This window comes from Cydia amplana, chromosome 6 (assembly GCF_948474715.1).
Source record: "Cydia amplana chromosome 6, ilCydAmpl1.1, whole genome shotgun sequence".
Classification (NCBI taxonomy): domain Eukaryota; kingdom Metazoa; phylum Arthropoda; class Insecta; order Lepidoptera; family Tortricidae; genus Cydia; species Cydia amplana.
Window position 1 is genome coordinate 8,247,435 of NC_086074.1, and position 21,988 is coordinate 8,269,422.

General features: G+C 35.9%; 1 protein-coding gene across 5 annotated transcripts in view; it reads right to left on the reverse strand.

Annotated features, from left to right (window-relative positions):
• LOC134648759 (diacylglycerol lipase-beta) overlaps positions 1–21,988 on the reverse strand; it is a 92,806-nt gene that overhangs the window by 57,273 nt on the left and 13,545 nt on the right. Inside the window, exon 1 of one of the 5 annotated variants that reach the window (XM_063503296.1) lies at positions 17,492–18,102. The exons of the other annotated variants lie outside the window; for them this stretch is intronic. The gene's annotated coding sequence lies outside the window, so the exon portion shown is untranslated. Of the gene's footprint in view, positions 1–17,491; positions 18,103–21,988 lie in introns of those variants that run through there. 5 annotated transcript variants of the gene reach the window in all.

Here is a 21,988-nt window from a genome sequence, read left to right on the forward strand (position 1 = left end):
GGCGGAATGGAGAACGGAATTAGCGTGACTAACAATAAACAACGCAATATTCATCCTGGATAAATTTCAATTTAATTTATTTATTTTGCTAGAACATAATTAATTAACTATGATTTTAAGTCTCCGTGTATAATAAGACTAGCGATCCGCCCCGGCTTTGCACGGGTTAACAAATTATACATAAACCTTCCTCTTGAATTACTCTACTCGTATCTATTTAAAAAACCGCATCAAAATCCGTTGCGTAGTTTAAAAGATCTAAGCATACATACATACAGACAGACACCGGGAAGCGATTTTGTTTTATACTATGTAGCGATAAACTATCTCCTAGGTTGTTGTCGGATATGTGTTAGTATCTAAAAACAGGGAAACAATCTCTGTAAAATATAACGATGCGTGCGGTACACTAAATGCCACGAGCTTATGACTCGGGCTTGGCCAAATTTTTTTTAATATAATACCAAAGTTTCAAGTTCCTAGCTTAAAATAAAATTTGCACCTCAAGTGAAACTTTCATCCCCTTTTTAACCCCCTTAGGGGTTGAATTTCCAAAAACGTCTCAATCACTTTTTTTTTGTAATTGGCTATTATGTCTTTCTTAGAAGTTTTAAAGCATTTGTAATGGATTCAAACTTTGAACCCCTTTTTAACCCTGCTACGGGATGAAAATTTAAAAACGCTGAAATTACTTTTCTTGTATTCTAATAATATCTCCATATATAAAGTATCAAGTCCCGCAATGAAAAAAAATGTTTGTTCTCCATACAAACTTTCAACCCCTTTTTCACCACTTTAGGGGATGAATTTTTAAAAACGCTGAAATTAGTTTTCTTGTTTTTTAATGTTGTACCTTTTGATAAAGTTTCAAATTCCTAGCTCAAAATAAAATTGGAACCCCATACAAATTTTCATCCCCTTTTTAACCCCCTTAGGAGTTGAATTTCTCAAAATCGCTTCTTAGCTCTTATACATTTTATAAATGCAACCTAGTGTCTAAATTTCAACTTTCTAGCATTTATAGTTTCGGCTCTGCGTTGATGAGTCAGTCAGTCAGGACGCGTGCATTTATATGTATAGATTCCTGAAATTATTTAAGGCCAAAAACTGTACTCGGCCGCTTCACTGAACCAATCATAATATTATGGGTGCAAGGCTATTAATATTAACGATGTTCGCACCTACATGAGCAATATGTTGCACTAAATCCGGGTGTCATAGGTATAGGGTTATCTCGGTGGTACATAAGAACTAGGTAACCTACAGGATTTTTCCTTATATTTCCAGGTATTTTGCTGAAGACTGCAATCGCGAACGTAAAGAAAATATTGCGTTTTTTTGTTGACAATTTTTGTTGGCTACAAATATAATGACCACCAAAAAATATTTTGGTACCCTAAATAAAGAAATCATGCTTACCAAAAAAAATTACTGAACACCAAAAAAGTAAGGCCTAAAATTACAAAACTACCACCGTTTTAATTACGACTGCACTTCAAATTGTATTCAAATACCAAATATATTGAACGATTACCAAAAATCATTAATGATCACCAAATCTTGAAGCCCAAATTAATGCGATATTTTCACCTAATTAAACCACTATGATTACCAAAAAATGTATACATATTACCAAATAAAGTAAAATGATGCCAAAATTACTAGCCCCTGTCTGTCTGTCTGGCTGGAGGGGAGAATCAGAAGCGTCCCTGATTCTCCCCTCCTTTTGTGCGGGTTCCCCGGCTTAATGCCGGGGGGCATGGTGGAAGAATGAATGCGCGACCCCATGATGCCCCCCAAAAACAACGTCTGAGAGGGTGAGACGCCGGAGTGGGGTTTAGTGGGTATTCTCTTTCACTCCCTCTCGCTAGGAGAGGGAGGCTGAATAGAGGGAGTCCCACATACCCCCCCAATTATGGCCTTCCCCACGGCCGGGGGGGATGCGTAAAAGCATTCCCCACTCCGACAAAAAAAAAAAAAAAAAAAAGGTTTAAACTGCGACCCTTACAGAAAAGAAATGCTACTAGAAAAGTGGGTTAGGTAAGTTAGGTTAGGTTTGAACTGCGACCCTTGCGGAAACGAAATGCTACAAGAAAAGTGGGTTAGGTTAGGTTTGAAGTTCAAACTTTGAACTGCGACCCTTACAGAAAAGAAATGCTACTAGAAAAATGGGTTAGGTTAGGTTTGAACTGCGACCCTTACAGAAAAGAAATGCTACTATAAAAGTGGGTTAGGTTAGGTTTGAACTGCGACCCTTACAGAAATAAAATGCTACTAGAAAAAGGTGACGAAGTGGATTAATTAATTTTTTCTACTCCAGCACTTAAATGTGTCAATTAAATGACTGACAGTGATATCTAAAGCAATGTCATTTGAATGATTTGTCTATAGGCTCATAAGATGACTGCTAGCAGTCATCTTATGAGTATAATACAACTGCTTTATTTTTTTTAAAGATACAAGTTCCGATCATCTTGATTGAAAGAGGTATGTTTTCATTTACAATAATAAATCTTTTTTTTTAAATAATAACTCAATTTTTTTTAAATAATAACTCTTTTTTTTTAATAATAACTCTTTTTTTAATAATAACTCTTTTTCTTAATAATAACTCTTTTTTTTTTTTGCTGCAGCTGTCATAGAAAAAGTAATGTATGCAACAGCTCATAATTGGTTCTTAAAATTCAAGGGTCGAAGTTACAAAACGAGACGTAGTCGAGTTTTGTAAAAAAAGACCCGAGAATTTTAAGAACCCTTATTATATCACTGTTGCATAAACTACTATAATAGGATAACGATATATTAAATATTTGCACATTTTTAATTAAAATGTGGTTACAATTTTGGTGGTCATTTACTATTTTTGGGTTTACAATGTTTATTTTGGAGATTTAAAAATTTGGTTATAATTTTACATTAAAATGGGGTTCTAATTTTGGTGGTCATTTAATATTTTTGGGTTTACAATGATTATTTTGGTGTCATTTTCTTTATTAGGATAGCAAGTTGTAAAAATTTGGTTATCATTTCACATTAAAATGGGATTTGAAATTTGGTAATCATTTACTATTTTTGGATTAATAATGATTACTTTGGTGTCTTTTCCTTTAATAGGATAGTAAAATGTAATAAAATTGGTTATCATTTCACATTAAAATGGAGTTATAATTTTGGTGATCATTTATTATTTTAGGGTGGTAAAATACATTTTTTTGGTATTAAATTTTACTAAATCTGGTGATCAGTTAAATAGCAGCCATTTTTGTTTATGGGTCACAAGGCATATGCGGAAATATAATGGCAAGGTCACATTAAAAATATACTGTTACATATGCCTTGGCTTCAGTCACCACTGATGGGCTTACAGTGAAGCCGCTTACTGTCTGCCGCAGTGTGAACAGTCTACTCTTAATAGAATTGGACGCTAGAGATGCCGACTAATTGGCTTGCCGTGTGAACTGTGAACCGTGAGCCGATAGTGGTAGAACGGATGCAGCGGTTCTGCTAAAAACTTTATCAATGTTATGTTGATACTGAAGTCTGTAGATACAGTTTATTTTAAGAATTTAAAAACAAAGTCTGATAAAAAAATGGTGTCTTTTTAAACGTTAATATTAAGTGCCGATATTTTTCAGCCGAGTTATTCACGTCCATTTTTAGAAAAACATTGTACGACATTGAACTCCCAAAGCCAAATCATATCCGGTGAGTTTGTAGCGCAGAGTATTGATTGATGGTGGATTAAGTACTCAAATTTGATAAGGCTTGCTGGTATTCATTTAAGACTTTGAAAATGAACGTCATCACGGACTTTATACCTGCCTACGCATACCTACTTATGAGTAATTAGCTAAGTAGACACATGCATGTATGTGCCTATTTAATGTATACCTACCGGCCAGGTTTATAATGCACGTAGTAGATACGTAAATTACGAAGCCTGGTACAGTCAGCAGCAAAAGTTGCTAAGCGGGCGAGGTGTTCAAAATTACCTGACGCGCTCTTATTCTCTTAACAATAAAGTCGCGTCAAGATCATTTTGAATACCTGGCCCGCTTAGCAACTATTGCTGCTGACTGTACGTACTTCATTTCTATTTTACCCAACTCCACCTTTGTACACAGCCTGAATTAACGTGGCGAATGTTCACCGAAAACCGTCCTGTCTGGTCATTTGGCGTACGTCGTAAGTTTTGCTTGTTTCGTTACAACCGCTGACATGTTCATTGACCTTTGCCGTGTAGTCAAGCAGGCGGTTTGAACGATTTTTGTCATCAAAAGGTCACATTTAGCTTGAAAGACACACGTGGGACTAGTGTGCTTGTGAAATTACTTTATACCCATCGAATGAATGGAAAAAAGATTGCCTTTCCACTTTCAAATTAGGCGTTTAATCCCAAAAGCACCCTTGGGTCGGGGCACGTCGGTTCAATTGACATCGAATTTCTGTTCTCTTAATAAGTTCACTACGGTATAAGACCCCATACAAAATATGTTTAATTACGAGTTATACTAATTGCCGCTGTGAACAGTGTGAACGTGTCAATTTGTTGAATTTGTATCCATATTATCCATAACTTTGATTTAAATAGAATCTTATGTTGTTGGTCTGGTAACATTAATAATTTCAGTTTGCCGGTATAAAATACGTGCAAATTAGAACAAATTATCAGTATTTCATTCACAATTGTAGCATTTAAACACGCACGTGGGAAATAGTATATGCACTGTTGTAATTATCAGTTGAATTAAGTTGCTCAGACCGACAGAAAGTCATATCATCAACCTGCGATTACGCATATAAGTGACCTGTCACAAACGTCACCGAGTTTTGTAATAACTTACGTTCATCCGATTTACAAAACACATGGACCATTGAAGCGTATAGTGGCATGGGAAAAGCGCAACTTGTCTAACCCGTGTAATTGTGTCGGTATTGCGTGTATGCACAGCTTGATGACATGATGACAAATACACGTCATTTTACATGCGTGGGCAATCGACAATCGTAAACACAAGTTAATTCGATTATATAAATAAATCGTAATTACCAAGTGATGGCTGTACAATTTAAAAAAAGATAAAAATGCACTGTTTGCGGTAACCAATCGTCGAAAATGGTAAACGCATATGATCACCATTTTCGACAGTTGATGTTTCATAAGGTCGTCTCGGCTGACCAGACGGATGGCCTCGATTTCCCGAAATTATGAATTTTTATTACAAATCAATGCCAGGCTGTGGTGAGTAATTAAAAATCAATATGGTTGCGCTGCAGTCTGGCTCGGTATTTGTATGCATTGTTGCTACACATCTGATTCGAGTCATTGGTCTAAATTGGTTTCATCTGCGAATTTATTATCTAGAGTTTGTGCGGAAAGAGAAGGGTCGTGCAATGTATGGGTCCCAATACATTCCACGACTCTTCTCTTTCCGAACAGACTATAACTATAGTTCGTTTTTTTAGCATTAGAAAAAAGGTAAACAATCTTGATGTGTCTTTTAATTGAAAAACATGTTTTAAAAATAAGTCACGGCAAATATGTAACAATTATGAATCTAATACGATCATTTATATTCTTCTGCTTTCATAAGTATAAGTTACTGATTTTTAAAAAGCGTTTTTCAATTAAAAGACATGTCAATATCGCTTACCTTCTTTCTAATGCTAAAAAAACGAACTATAGGATTGTGGCTGGAAATTCTATGCAAGTGTAAATTCACTAAGCTCGGAGAATGAAAGACTATTTTTAAAACAGGGGTTATAATCGAAGGAGAATCTAAATAGTCTACGCATTTGCGTATTATTAGCTTAGATCTGGAATGATAAATAATCCGGGATCGTAACACGCGAAATCCCTTGAGCTTATTGAAATGAGAGGTCTGCGAATATCGGCAGCGGTAATCAAACGTTACGTATTAGGTTTCGTATCAATTTCGCCAGATTATTTACCTACTCTTGCTCGCCGCGTGGGTGTTCCATTTGCGGAGATAATTTTATATCTATCGAACGATTTTCTCAATAAAACTGGAAATGTATTTTATGCTTGGCGCGGCTTAGTTACGGTGTATTTTCGTTAATAAATCATAAAAATGTGGTTAGGAACTACGCTACGTGTATGTAGTACGTAGTGTTGAGTCGCTCACTCGTGAGGCACCTCATTTGTACCACTCATTTTGTTAATTTGTCGCAGTACTTCGTACCGCAAAAATGTCTTACTTCACTCCTCTATTCATTCACACAATTTCAAAAAACTCTTATCCGTTCAAATTCACTCGCGAGTCTCGCGACCCTCAAAACTCATACACTCCTCACAACTCGCAAGAGAGTCACTGGATCGCGCGAGGCGCTAGGTGCTCGCGTGCGTAAAGGAAGTGATGAATACATAAATATGTATATACATTTAAAAAAATTGTCGCTGTTGGAATTAATGGAATAGTCGACGCTGAAAATATACTAGTACCTCACCTCATTTGAAGTAAGACATTGTAACACCTCATTTTAGAAAATGAGGTACTCATACAAACTCATTTTAAATTGATGTCCTAGCCATCACTATAGTACGTAATTAACTTACAATTCATCTGACTTGCTATACGCATTAATGTTATTCTCAACTCGATATAGTTAATTTGGTATAGTTTGACTACAGCCCTTTTTTCTATTGATTGACGTACGATCGCCATCCGACATATTGGAGCGGCCACGGTGCTCACAAATATCTGAACACGCCTCTATTATCAAGGCGTTACAGTGCGTGTTCAGATATTTTTTTATATAAAGTTATCGTTATGACTGATGATAATTACGTAGCTGAATATCAGTTCAATGTCATCCCTTCTGTTTATGTATTTCTACTAGCCTAGAGTTATCTATTACTACTAAATTAATTAATCATAATAAGAGAATGGGTACTAAATAATGCTCAGATTAATATTAAATGTTTAGTCGCGTAATTTAATTGTCGTCGTTTTAATTTAAATACGGTTAATTAAGCATTGCTCCCGATTATATTGGATATATGAAAAGGTACGAAAGGGAATATTAATTTGTTACGACGTCAATTGCGGACGCCATTTTGCATAAGGTACACGAATTAGGTACTTTGATGGCGCGTCTCGGAGGTAACAAGGCGGTGTGTTTATGTTTCTCAAAGTAATTAAGATGGTTGTTTTGTTTAGCTACCACGTCTCACTATTGGAATTCAATGGAGGTATTATGCCATTTTCAATGTCAACATAGAGTTAGCCGTGTTTTAATGTACGTTTCAGCTGCAAGCCTATCTAACACACTAATAACTAGCGTAGATAATTTAATGATAGCTACTGAGTTATTAAACTTGTCCTGTTTTTTGCTAATATGGTCGTATTAAATATAGCAAATTAAATCAGTCAACTATATTTACCTACGTCGTAACTTTGTAGTTTTACAAGCTCGATGTTGTCAAAAGATTTTCGATTTCATTGGCTAGACTAGGTTTTTTGTCTACTGAGGTACGGAGTGATAGGTTCCTTGGTGTTTTCTAAAACTGTCTTGAAAATGTAACATTGTAAAATATAACTTGACCTCGGACCCCGGGTACGTTAGCTTAGCTAGGACCGAGGAATACTCGTTTTGCATATAATTATATAGCTGTTAACAATATGTATTTATGAGGAGAATCGATGTCGATCTCCCGAGATGCCTACGATATTTGATTTAGCCATATCTTGGCCATATATATATTGGAAAATTTTCTTCGTGTTTAATGAAAGTTATATGTCCGCCCTACTTTGGCTGATGACTTAGTGAAATTATAGACGTGTTTTGATATGAAATGAAAGTGTCAATATTTGATATGATAGGACTAGCTTTATACCTACAAAAAATTAACGCTGTATAATCTAGCCAAACAGAAATAATAAAAATATATAGGTATTTCAGGTACCTATTTTTAAGAAAATGGCAGCTAAAATCCACGGGACAGTATTTCAATCACAAGAAATTCTGCGTAATTGAATTTGAAATAGGAATGTTTTCCATTTCCTACCAGTCACGTAAGAAAAAAACTGTCGTTGTGAGTACCTAAACAAAAGCGGCCACGCGTGTAGGGATGCGGCGACAGGAACTTTCGAGTATCTCGTGGAGCCTATTGACAAGCTCTATTCGACAATAGCAAAACCCTACGACCGCAATATTGCTAACGATGTCCTAACTCACACACATTTAGGCGACCCGTGTGCATGTCATGATTATGATTACGATACGAGCGTATAACTTCGTAGTTTATATAAAACTATTAAAGTAGGTACCTATTCATAGTGTAATTGTTTTTTGGTAAAGCAATTTTGTTCTCGAAAAGTTAATTAACATTTTGATATAGATGTTTAAACTAAAACTCTAATTGTTATCATTTTAAAAGAGAAACTCTGTTTATAAAAATAATTTCTATAAAACACCCAAAGATTTAGTTCTGAAATAGGATGATATGTTACTGTTAGGCACTTTTCTCGTCACTAGATGAAAGCGTTACAGTATTAGGTACGCAAATAAAATCTGTTATTTACTGGGAGCGAATCGATATCTCATCTCGCAACTGACAACGTACGTAGGAGTCGCTATTGGATTTCAAATATACACAAAATATTATTTACACGTACGTATTAAGTGAAGGAAAACATCGTGAGGAAACCTGCATACATCTGCGAAGAAATTCAAAGGTGTATGTGAAGTCCCCAATCCGCATTGGGCTAGCGTGGGGACTATAGCCCGAGCCCTCTCGCGCATGAGAGGAGGCCTGTGCCCAGCAGTGGGACGTATAAAGGCTGAATTATTATTATTATATACGTATTAAGTACTCCTTTTGTACTTTGGACTTACGTATATTAATTCTGTGTGTTACGTATTTACCAGCTACATGTAGGTATGTTTGGATGTATTGCGATACGTATGGCACTATAGATAACCGGTTATGAATCGCATCAATGTTGTGAATCAGTGATACATATTTCCATTCGGTAATAAAATAAAGATTTATGTACTTTATAAAAACAAAATTTACAAGTTATCACTTCGAGTGCTCACTCCAAAAATAGACACCCATTTATAATAAGTTTTAAGTGAGCTTAAAACAAATCCGGCGAGCTTAAATAGAGAGCTTTACCCTATCTCCCGTACTTAAAACTTATTATTTAATAAATAAGGATAATCATGTACGGAGACGGAGTAAGCACTTGAAGCTTGCTTATACTTTATCATACAAAAAGTAAAAAACGGCATTAGGTTAAGGAAAAACGCCGACACAAATAAAGTTGGAAGCACCATAATTAAGCAGTTAGTCGCATATAATCCGTGACCCGAATACCCGAGATCGCAGCATCACACACTGCGCACAAAGGACATAATGCCACAGAAACACGGAGTGGGCATAGAATGGGCAAGAATCTGCTGCCTGAGGGCTGAGGACGAGAATATAAAGGAAATCGGCACAGAATACTGCGTCCAACGCGATTTTTCAAAAGCTAAGCCAGTTTATTTTTTTTAATTAATTACGTAATGCATTTTTATAATAAATGGGAGAAACGAAATTTCAATGAATGCTATTGTAATGTTATTTATTATACCTAATTATTATGAATGATTCCAATTTAATTCTGACCAAGCAATACCGTGTAGCAACAAGTTTGCGTTTAATATGTTACGAGTAGATAAGGCAATTTAAGTTTTAACTTCAGTATCTGAAGAAGCATACTATGTATATGTAATAGGGCAAAATTATGTTAATTAAATCTGTAATTTAAAAATAGACTTTAAAACACACTTCAGGCAAATCTGTAATATAACCATTTTTACATTACATGTGTCAACACCCTTCTTACATTGCATTAGATTAGAATAAGAGATAATAATAGGTTGATATCAGATTATCAGTTAGGTACCTAATTCCTTTATATCGATTGCTTACTTATCCTATCACACTTCTTAAATTCGAAAATAATATTTGCATACACTGATAAGTATGGATAGTTCCGGATTCAAAGTTTAAATATTTAAAAAGGTGTAGTAGACTTTATAGTCTACCACAACAACAACAATAACCAGGATGGCTTTAAAAATCTAGACTCTGAAACAATAACTAGAGCGGCAGATTTTGTCGCGTGATAAAAAACAATAATTAATAAGTTTTTTTTGTAGCGTTTTGATGACTCATCTGACTAATGTTGCATCATTTGTTCATAATAGGTATATATGCTATTACTGAATCGCGATTAGAAAGGGATTGAGATAGCTGTCAATCCATATTGATTTTGACGTAAGTGTATGGAAATCTGTTATCCCTTTCTGATCGCGGCATGATAATATATGGTTGGTGACATGTACACAGAGATATTGTATACAGAGAACTGATCTGACTTCATACAAAATATCAAAATTATATTAAACGATAAAACGATTAACGAAATGGTCTTATTGGTGTTATCTTGTTTACAGGTAATAAAACTAATTGCAGTCGTTACAACTGTTACAAGTGAGTATCTAAAATGGCAAACGTTGTAGTCAGGTCAGGTCCTAACCATAGTACCCAATTCGGCTATGACCTGTCTTAATTGATTATACTGCGAAACATGCATATATAGGTAAATGTCAAAAGTATGTTAATTTAAAGCACACATAAGCAAAGTATTTATTTTGTTGTACTAAATATCTCAACAAACCCGACCAGTAATGCCCCATCATTTCCAGAACATCGTAAAATTCCTGTCATGTTATTGGGAATTTACTACGAACCCGGTAGGAAGTCTGGTATTATTCCCCACATTTCCTCTGTCCAGTGGACGACTGATCTCACATTATTCGATGTTGGTGTGAATCTCCGGGTCCTGTTATATTAGGTAGCTGACAGTTTTTTTGTGAATTGAATTGCACGGCTCATTGCATGCCATTCGTATGCCACACGTAGCCAGTTAACTCATGTCGGGCACTCTCGCCCCGTGACTGGCATGCCGGTGCTGGTGATTAGGTTACAAGTAAAGCTGGCTGGTCATTACCTGTTGTATATCTACTATACATATACATATATATACTATACATATATATGAGGCTTAATGAAGGGACGTGCCAATAATTTATATTTGAAAGTTTTCAACAATTTCTAAATAATGTAGCCACGCTATTAGATTTTTTAGGAAGTTAAAATGCAGATTTACGAATAAAATTATAAGAGTTGCAAACAAACCATGGTGTTCATATAATTTGTAAGTTAACTCGCGCTAAACAGCCTGTATAAAAACATCGAAATACAATTCAATTCATGAAAAATTTTTTTTATGAAGATAACAGTGATCTTATTTTACAACTGAACAAGAACATAATGTTTTATTTTTATTGGAATACAGAATAAGTACAATGATTTGAATCAACTCATTTGTTGTGATGGGATTTGTTGATTGGTGGTTGTTGGTCAAACGCACATAATTATGCAAAACCGTAGATTGGTTGTTAAATACCTCTTGCGAATGGCGAATAATTATACCGATAGTCAAGGACTGGCTACAACTGCAGCATAAAAATCTTCATATTACACCGACCTCATAAAAGTAGAACCGAGTCAAGGTACTAGCGGCGCACTGGCGTAGAGAAATTGTATTCCCAGACCTAATATGGGCGTCTTTGAGAGCTGGGTTGCTATGAGTTTTCCGTAACACGAAACGTAAAGGTACAGTCAGCATCAAAATTAGCGGATCAGACTACGCGTTATAAGTATCTACCATTCTCTAAGAACGTATAACAAAAGTAGATTCTTTATATGGAAAACAATAAGACTGTTACAGATACTTTTAACCGCGAACCGTAGATATACATAACTATATCCCTATTTGGAAAAGTACTCCAGTGTGGCGTGTAGCAGATACTTTTGGCGCGTTGTTTATCCGCCACTATTGATGCTGACTGTACCTACAGTTTTTATTTATTGAGAATCTGCTTCAGATAACAGTTTTAATAACAACTAGTTTCTTTATTCAGACGTACAATTAAAACGCAACTACTAGTTAACAACGTTACAGTTGCAATCCCAATGCGTTTCGCTTCATAAAGTACTCAGATTTAAACAGAGTCATAAATGTACTATTTACGTAAATATTTGTAAATGTTTTCGTTCTAAAAAAGTCACAGTTTTAAGTTAGTCGCAAAGAAACAGTTTCTTGTATAGTTTACGGAAGAAAATTTCTTTATGTTTACGAGACTGGCTTAATGGACAGAGCGCTGTGAACCGATGCAATTTAATATTCTTGTCTGAGGTAAAGGAAACATACCTTTACGTAACCGAGAACCAATCCTCTAAGTGCACCTAGGAGGCTTATTCAGATTGTAATTACTGGTTATAATTTGACCTTCTTCCTCCCAATATCTTTTAATAAATGGCGTCTATCAAATTTACGATGATTTCGCCAAAGTCCAAAGGGTGCTCGTAGAGCATGACGTTTTTCGGTAGTTGCTTTTAGCAAAATGATATGACCATACAAATATTTAACCACGATGGATTGCCGGGTGTTGACTATTCATAACCAGTTAGTACAATCTGAATAATCCTCCAGGAAGTTAGCAGTGAAAAATACGTGCTAAATACGTGCATGTTTAATTGGCTTTAGATATTTATACATAAATATCGAGTGTTTTTATATGATTACTTAACTCATAATTAAAAGAATTGTTATGAATAGTTATACAAATAGTTAACATTAATAACTTTAATGAATTAAAAATGATTCAAGCGTTAAATCTTTACAGCTCTATCTGTAATGATAACTGCGACGGCGATGGATGCAGATGGCAGCCTGCCTACACATCAACTGATGACTCACGACTACGAGTAACAATAACAGAAATAGGGACGTGATACTTGTCTAATCGACGTAATCGTCTCTCGCTCGTTGTTTAAATTTTGCGGGTTTTCTTAATAGTAGTTTATGTGACTATTACGTATAATAAAAGACACCAGCCACGCGAATGTTTTAACGCCTAATTATATATGTACCAAGTTACAAAAACGACTTTATCTACACACATATTATAAGCTCTCTCTGATGTGTTCAGGAACCGCATGTCACGACCGCCATCGCCATTGCGGCATTTGATCACATACCTACTCAATAAAACGCCATCTCGACTGATACTAGAAAGGTGGTCAAATTCCTTTGTTTTTCAGAGATGTTCGAAGTTTGAATGTCATTATTAAATCGATATCGACGTTATTACATTTACATCACCTACGCTACGCGAGAAGAAAATCTCACTTCCTGGCCAAGGCAAGACGTAAAACTTTAGACAAACCACGGGCGGTAATTCGTAAAGCCCCAGATCGCATATTTATAGCCCTCACCTTCGATTCGGGCCACAAACACCTGCGATCTGGAGCATTCACGAATTCACCTCCCCAGGTATGTAATGTACTATTTCATAGATAAGAAAGTTGTTGTTGTACGAGTAACAGTTACAACAAATCTTTATCTTAATGCTGGCTGGCCGTAATTTGCGGTTTTAACCTTTTGGACGCCAATGACCGATATATACGCACCGTAGGTTCAACGCCAAAGACCGATTAATCGGTCACAGACCACAGAGCAACATAAACCTACGTGCATATGCATAAAGTTCAATTTCAGTTTTGACACTTCGGTGACGTGGCGTCAGCGTGACAGCTTTTGTGTTTGACACGGCGTCGAAAAGGTTAAACACATCCTAGAAGGTTTGTGTTATGTGTGTAATCAGCAGGGCCCGTACTTTTCATGCCGTTGACATCAATTTGACGTCACGCTGCATATAGGATGATCCCAAATAGTTTTATTGTAATTATTAATCATTAGTCGTCAATCATTTTAATCATGTACAAATTACTTCAAGAGTAGTTTGTGTTACAAGGGATCAAAATGATAATATTTCCGTAAAGGGCGTACATTGAATCCTGCATGAAGCGATGGATTCTAAAGTAGAATCCTGAGCGTACGGATTCAAGTGTTAACACCCAAGACGAAATAATTTTGATACCGTGTGACACAAACTACTATTGAAGTAATTTGTACATGTATGATTAACATGATTGACGACTAATGATTAATAATTACAATAAAACTATTTGGGATACTTGGGATCATACTCTATGCAGCGTGACGTCATTTTTGCGTCAACGGCATGAAAAGTACGGGCCCTGGAATCAGTGTAATGGGTAGCCAAAAGACATCAACGTGTCTGTGCATTAGAGAGTGACAAAATGTAAATAATCTTAACTTAACTTAATAATAAACAAACTTGTAAATTATGAAGCCCGCTCAAGTAGTTATAGTTAAAGCCCAGTAGGGAATAAGGCAATAGTCAGGTCATAAAATAACTCTGGTATATTTTAGATATTGGCATCAAATAGTACTATTATAATACGTCAGGTAATACAACTCAATATCAGACATAAGCGTCTAATCTAAATTCGACTTACACTATATATATGAATATAAATACTATCTACACGTTAAATTTTACAGCAGTAAATAGGTTTTACCAATTTATTTAAACATAAAATATGAAATATTCCGTTTCGGGTTATTTTTTACAGGTAAATCAAGCCGTGCAAAAAACTAACAGCGTCTAGACAGACGTACGATTAATCTGTTTAGTGACTTACTAGGTATTCATTTTGTACCTAGTTAACTGCAGACGTGATATTTTTACCGCATCTGTGGTTTACGTGGAACTTAACACCCGAGGGAGTATTTCCATCCTCCTTTTACAAAGTGAAGTCAGCTGCAGATAAACTTTTTAAACCCTCCCAAATTTAGCGTAGGTACAGTCAGCGTCAGAAGTAGCAGATCGGACTACGCGTAAAGGTCTTAAAAATAAACCTTACAGTTGGTTTTAATCTTAAATGCTGTAAAAGTGCTTAACGTACTTTTGGGGCAGACTGAGTGTTGGTTTTATAAGTATAGTTTGTCAAAGGACTATCTCATTTGAAACATAGACAAAGAGAACCATACTCTCTTTGTCTTACACTAATACTAACACCCAAAAGAAAAGGATGAGTATGGTTTTGCTGGTTCTTACTGACTGACAAATTGGTTTGACCAACTATAAGATTGTGATTTTATTTTATAGCTAAGTAGTAGCTATCTACTTGCCGAACTTTTTACGCGACAAACAGTTGCTATGCCTACTAACTAGTGCTATTATAATTTCAAATTAATTTGAATTTAAATGATTGTATTAATATTTCATTAAATATGCGTTTCCGTATATTTTATTATCTGTCACGCTCACACAGTTTTGAAACGAATTTGAATGAAAGGGAGGTAAGATAATGAGAAGGATACACTGAGCTGCCGATCTTTATCAGTACCTATTCCATTAGATTCATGCGATGTGACCACAAAGTCCACAAACCAATTACTTACCCAATTTCTGTGGATGGCACGTATAATAGGTTTTTTAAGCCAGGTAATAAGTAAATGCGAAGTTCCAGGTGGCAAATAGGTAAGATGAACATGTGCAACTTCTATATTTGGGGGGTGCTTACAATATTGCGTGCCAATTGTGTGTGCAGGGTAGGACTCAAGGATATAAGACCAAGAAAGGCGATTTAGTATTGCATCTCTCACGCTTGCCAAATGAATGAACGAAATGAACCGTACAATCCAAATTGTAGAATTCAATACAGCAGCTGTCAAACTAAATGAAATGTCTTTGAAACTTTACCTACAGCTCACGACGGTAAACTATTAGTGTGACAATAGTGTAAAAGCGCGGTAGTATTAGTATTATATGATCGTGTCTATTTGCGACAGGTGCTGCGAAGGACGGCTATTCACGGAGACTATCAGGATTTCTCGCCATTCAAGTCAATATATTACACGTATTTACTATGTACTAGCCTAGCTAGTACTAGGTACGTCTGTCTATATGTGTCGGTTGAGTCACGAAAGCTGGTGCGTATTTTATGTGGAAATTTTAAAGTTCAAGTACAATTCTCGCGCCAGCTCCTATAAATCTACCTTTATAGACAGGTATTTACTAGAGATTCCCCTACCGAATCAAATACCGAATACTTGGGCCCTCTCTCGGCCTAAGCGCCGAATATTCGGCATGAAATGCGAACATTTTGAGTCACAATAATAAAATTATGAAACTGATGTTCACCAACAAAGCACAATGTTGCTAAGATATATTTTTTGTTGAACAAAATTAATAGCATCAATCAAATCAGACCCATGATAAAAATAAAATATTTTGTAATCAACAAATGCTCAATAAAGTGTCTGAATCGTATTTAACAACTGTCCAAGAATACATTTTAAATATTAAATATAGGTACCTACCTGGTTTTTGGTTATTTTTATTGAGTAAATTTTCTTTTTAGGTAGGTACAACAGATATTTATTTATACCGAATAGTTGCCGAATATTCGTGGCATCTCTAGTATTTACTATGTATTGAATTTGGTAAGTTTCTTTAACGACCTAGAAATAATGCGAGTAAGTTTTCTTGTAGAACCGAGTTGGCACACTCTCCGAGTTTTATTAGGTCTCACCAACCTACATTTCTTCCAGTTTGAGACAGCGAAGAAAACTGTAAAATAAAACGAATATCTCGTATCTGTAAATACGGTATATTTTTAACTAAAAAATGCATGTTATACAGGTGAGTGCAAACGGGGTCCAAAAATGTCTGTATCCCCGATATGACACAGACAATGACATGTACGTTTCATTACTAATTATATAAATGTAATTTTTAGAGACCAACCCATGGTGTTTTTTTGAGAAATAGATGTCAGTAGATATCGGGGTTTTTGGAAAAATCTATTAATACCTACCCACCTACTCAATCTAATACCGATAATATACCTAAAGGCTTCGTCACACAGGCGCGTTTTCCGGGCGGGGCGTGAGCGGGGCGCGCCGCTTTTACATATAAAACGCTCACGCTCCGCTCACGCCCCGCCCGGAAAACGCGCCTGTGTGACGGAACCTTAAACCTTTGACTTTTAGTAACACGCGTCGAACTCGTTGTTAAAGTTAACGAACATGTACCTAAATTTCAATGTTATAGCTATAAATGGGGATTTCGGTCTCATTGGTATGCACAGTATACCCGCTCACCTAATTTAAATTTGTATGCATGACACGTTTGACACGTTACTGTAGTGCTCTGAAAAGATAACACTGTTTTTATTGATAAGAAAACAGCTGGTGTTCACTGCTCACTACTTCTGGTGCCTATGTTATTCTTATTTATTAATCGTATCATTTGCAATAAACAATAAAATTGCCTACATTGTAGTAGGTATTAAAATATTTTCCTGTATGTTTCCAGCGTGTGTCTTTATGTGTTTTTATCAGTTGTCTTCTTTTGTGTCGGTACCGTTGACAAAAAATGTAACCTAAAAGTTTATTTCAAAACTGACGCTTAAATTAAAATTATATATACCTATAATACACAGAATGTAATAAAAATATCTTGAGGTACTCACGCTTCAATTCATACGAACATCAACTGTAGAATATTAAGTGCAGCAATGTACTTCGATTGATAAACAGCGTTCAATTACAGTCATCGAGTTTCTATCGTGCCGGTACATCATCGAGCATGCTTCCAAGTCTGTTCTACTTATGGTTAATCATTGGCCGAGCTCGGCACAGTTACACAGCACTTCAGTATCACAATTATACGAAAGAACTCCTTTCACTTCGATCACCAAAACACTTGACATTACATTTCCAAAGTCACTGCGGCCGGCCGTCTAGATTTACTGGTTATTGCAGTTATTAAGATTGAGGACTAAAGTTAAGTTTTTATCGACTGGATTTTTTAAGGTTTTCATTGACAATGTTAAGTGTTTTTTTTATTGTTTACGATGTGAAGTCGAGCGCTGCCGACGCGAGCAGCCGGCTGTCAGGCGAGACGGCGGACTGGCGGGAAGGCTAGTAACCCTCCGTGCCGCGCGAGCTCGGCTACTGGCTCTACTGCCGCTGACTCGGCCGAACTGTGCCGAGAACGCCCGAGCCAAGTGCATCGAGGAGCGAGCTCCGCTATGTCTGATTGGCCGTAACAAGAAACGCATCAGAAATTGCGATAACGTTTACCGCGGGACATGCAGCATCAGGACCTATAAAAAAGATGGGCGACTTATGTCGGTAGGTACATAAGAGAATGGATTACAGTGATAGGAGGGTAACTCATGCCTAGCAAGTTTAGTTTGGGGATTTAATGTAACGTCAGGCCACCTGTTTATTCCTTCGAAAATTGCCTGAACGGTACTATATATATATATTTTGTGCAACGAAGTTTAAATAAATAAATAAATAAAATTAAAAAGTCATCCTGTATGTTTTTTAGAAGTACAGGGTGACTTTTTAATTAACATGAACATTCTGAGCAACTTTAAAGTTGTATATTTAGTAAGTATGTAGTTAACTACATACCTACTTACTAAATATACAACCCCAAAATTTTAGCTCTATAGAAAACACTGAAATCATAGAAAACATCGAAATCTGAATTCATCTGATTTGCCAAAAATTGGTATGAAACAGCCAATGCATTTTTCGCGGTTTCGTGGTTGGTTTCATGGTAAAAGCTGCTCAATATAACAGTAGTACATATTGCAAAATATGGATAATTGCCATTGATATAGTATAAAGAACTGGATACCCAATCAGCCGCCAAAAATGGCCCCACAAAAGTGATGTCAAAACAGATCATGCATTACTTTTTCGTTTAGTCTTGTTTGAAACGCTCAAATGTGAAGTTGTCAACAATTACGAAATGTGCCGTTAAAATATGTAAAAATAACAATGATAAAACAAGGAAAAAGGATGGAATGTATTTCTTTCGGTTAGTTCTTTGGATAGCATTACATAATTTATTTTGAGGTTTTGAATAAATTAATTTGTTAGTACCAAAGAAGGGATGTTAAGGAACAAAAATCTAATGAGTCGATGTGAGGTCAATATTTTTTTATATTTTTATATGGAATCATAAGAAATAATATTATGTTTAAATTCAAGATTTCCAAGAAAACCTATGCGACGTGCAAAGTGGACTGCTATTTAATTATAGCAAGATATAGGGGTGATGCAGTTTTAAACAAGGCAAAACGGCACTTGTGTGTTCGGCCCATTTCCCTGTTTCCGACATATACACCACCAATAAGGGCTTATATCGACTAACTGTAAATGCTAAACCTGTCGGAACACAGTGACAACCACAGGATTTTTTTTATAAAGTATAGGTAAACTTTATAAAAAAAATCCAATCAGTATCTAAATGTCCCCGCTATGAGTAAATGTAGATCTTAAATACACAGTTATTTAATAAGTAGAATTTATTTCAAGGATATTAGTATTTAAAGACGTATACTTACGAATTAAAAATTTGATTTGTTTGAATTTGAACCACGAATTAATTTTATTTGAGCTCCCGATTAAATTAAATTTGTTTTATTTATTACTTCAATTGGTTTTCCTGTACAGTAATACATATCCCACCAAAAACATTTTCATGTAAAATGTTGCCAAGACGAAACCATAAGGCTCGCACTGACAAAAAGTTATCAGATCTCTTGTAGAGCCAAGCTTCTAACTCTACAAGCCCTAACTTGACAAACTCTACACCTTAGTCAAAATATGTGGCTTGACCGTTTCGCTACTGTCACATGGACGTAAGGTGAAAAATGTATTCACTATTCATTATTTTTTATAATACAATAGTTCTTGGAGTAACGAAACGGCCAAGCCACATATTTTGACTAAGGTGTAGAGTTTGTGAAGTTAGGACTTGTAGAGTTAGAAGCTTGGCTCTACAAGAGATCTGATAACTTTTTGTCAGTGCGAGCCTTATGGTTTCGTCTTGGCAATATTTTACATGAAAATGTTTTTGGTGGGATTTCACTTCTTTTTGTAAGTTGCTTCCATCACCTAATTTAAAGGGTTGCGCGTGTGATTTAAGGTACTATTAAAAATCCTGAAATACGTACCTCGGGGCATCTTTTATACAATCTGCTTTTTACTGATTCCCCATACAAACTTCAACCCTCCTTTTCCCCTAACGCCCTTTTTCACCCCCTTTTCACCCTTACGGGGTGATTTTGGGGTTGAAAACTATTCAATGCCATTCCACATTACAAAAACTATCTACATACCAAATTTCAACTAAATCGGTTCAGCGGTTATTGATTTCCCATACAAAATTCCACCCCCCTTTCCCCCCCTTAGGGGCAAAAAATTTCAAGTTTTTGAATTATTTTGTTGTTTGTGTACTAATACTATCTTACATACCAAATTTCAGCTTCCTAGGACTTCAGGAAGTACCCTAGAGGTTTTGATGATCAACAGTGAGTGAGTGAGTCAGTGACGAAATTGGGGTTTTTTTAGATATGAATAAAATCTTAAGTATAAGAGCTATGCAATTGAAATTTTTTATATAAGTCCACTATTGACATCATATCCCGAGAATTTTGTTTATCTGGTATAATCCAAACCCAAGTTATGAGGGTTCAAAAAAACGACGAAGCGCTTCGAGAAAAGGTAGGTAGTGCCCTTGGGCTTCGCTTTGCTCGTCTTGGCGGGGGCACTACCGTGCCCCCAGATTAAAGTGTACCAAAGTGACTCCATTCGTTCATTATTCTCGTTTGACGTTGTTTGACGTAAATACGTTACGTTTAGTGCCATCGGACTAAATTTTTTAACAGTGTTGGTACTTATGTTTGCAAATTTGACACTTAATGCTTACGACATTAAGCTCTTTTCTGTACGAAACATTTATCTTGACTCAAAATTTACGTAAGCGTTTTTATCATCAATGCAAATGGTGCGAAACGTCATTGGGATCCACATTTCTTGACGTTTTTGTTCTGCTTTGTGTGTCTATTTCTTTTATATTAAGTCAGTGATAATTGCTGAAAAAATTGTACTTATTGGTTATCGATTATCTGTTAAAACGTAAAGTCAATATCGGAGATGATGACTTGAAATTTTGGTAGGTATTTTTATGGAGTAGGTTACCTACTAATTATTGATTACTGTTTCGGATTTTTATCCCAACGATCCACTTCATTTATAAGGTAATAAGCAATTCTACACTAATTATTACATTAGAAATATGTTTGCAGAAGTAAGCGTGTTGAATGTTATTTTATTAGACCCTTCACTCGGTAAAATTATAAAAAATCATACACATTATTTTCTTTGAAAATGTAAATGTTTAATTAAAAACCGGCCAAGTGCGAGTCGGACTCGAGCACGGAGGGTTCCGCACCATCAACAAAAAATAGAGCAAAACAAGCAAAAAAAACGGTCACCCATCCAAGTACTGACCCCGCCCGACGTTGCTTAACTTCGGTCAAAAATCGGATACATAGCAGAATGTCCAAGTCGCAAAATGTGCAGGCTACGTAAAATGAGCAAATCGCAAAATGTGCAAATCTCATAATGAGAAGATCGCAAAATGTACAGATCTCATAATGAGCAGATCGCAAAATGTGCAGATCTCATAATGAGCAGATCGCAAAATGTGCAGATCTCATAATGAGCAGATCGCAAAATGTGCAAGCAGATCGCATAATGAGCAAGTCGCCAAATGTGTAGATTTTGAAATAGAGCTCAGATTCTACAGGTCCAAAAAGCGTAATCGTTGCCAATAAGGCTTCTGTTGATTACCGAATGTTAAAATATTTTGAAACAAACCTGCTATCTTTTTTATTATTTTGATACCTTATCGTGACCTTGTTTTATGAGCAAATAATTTATGAGGCAGTGCTTTGAAATATGCCCGTTGGACTTTGTACCATGCAGTTTAACTAGGGACGACACACAAAGCAAACGACATTACTATATGCACCTTTCGCGACCTGCACTTTTTACGATTTGCACATTTGGCGACCTGCGCTTTTTATGATTTGCACATTATGCGGCCTGCACTTTTTACGATTTGCACATTTCGCGACCTGCACTTTGTACGATTTGCACAT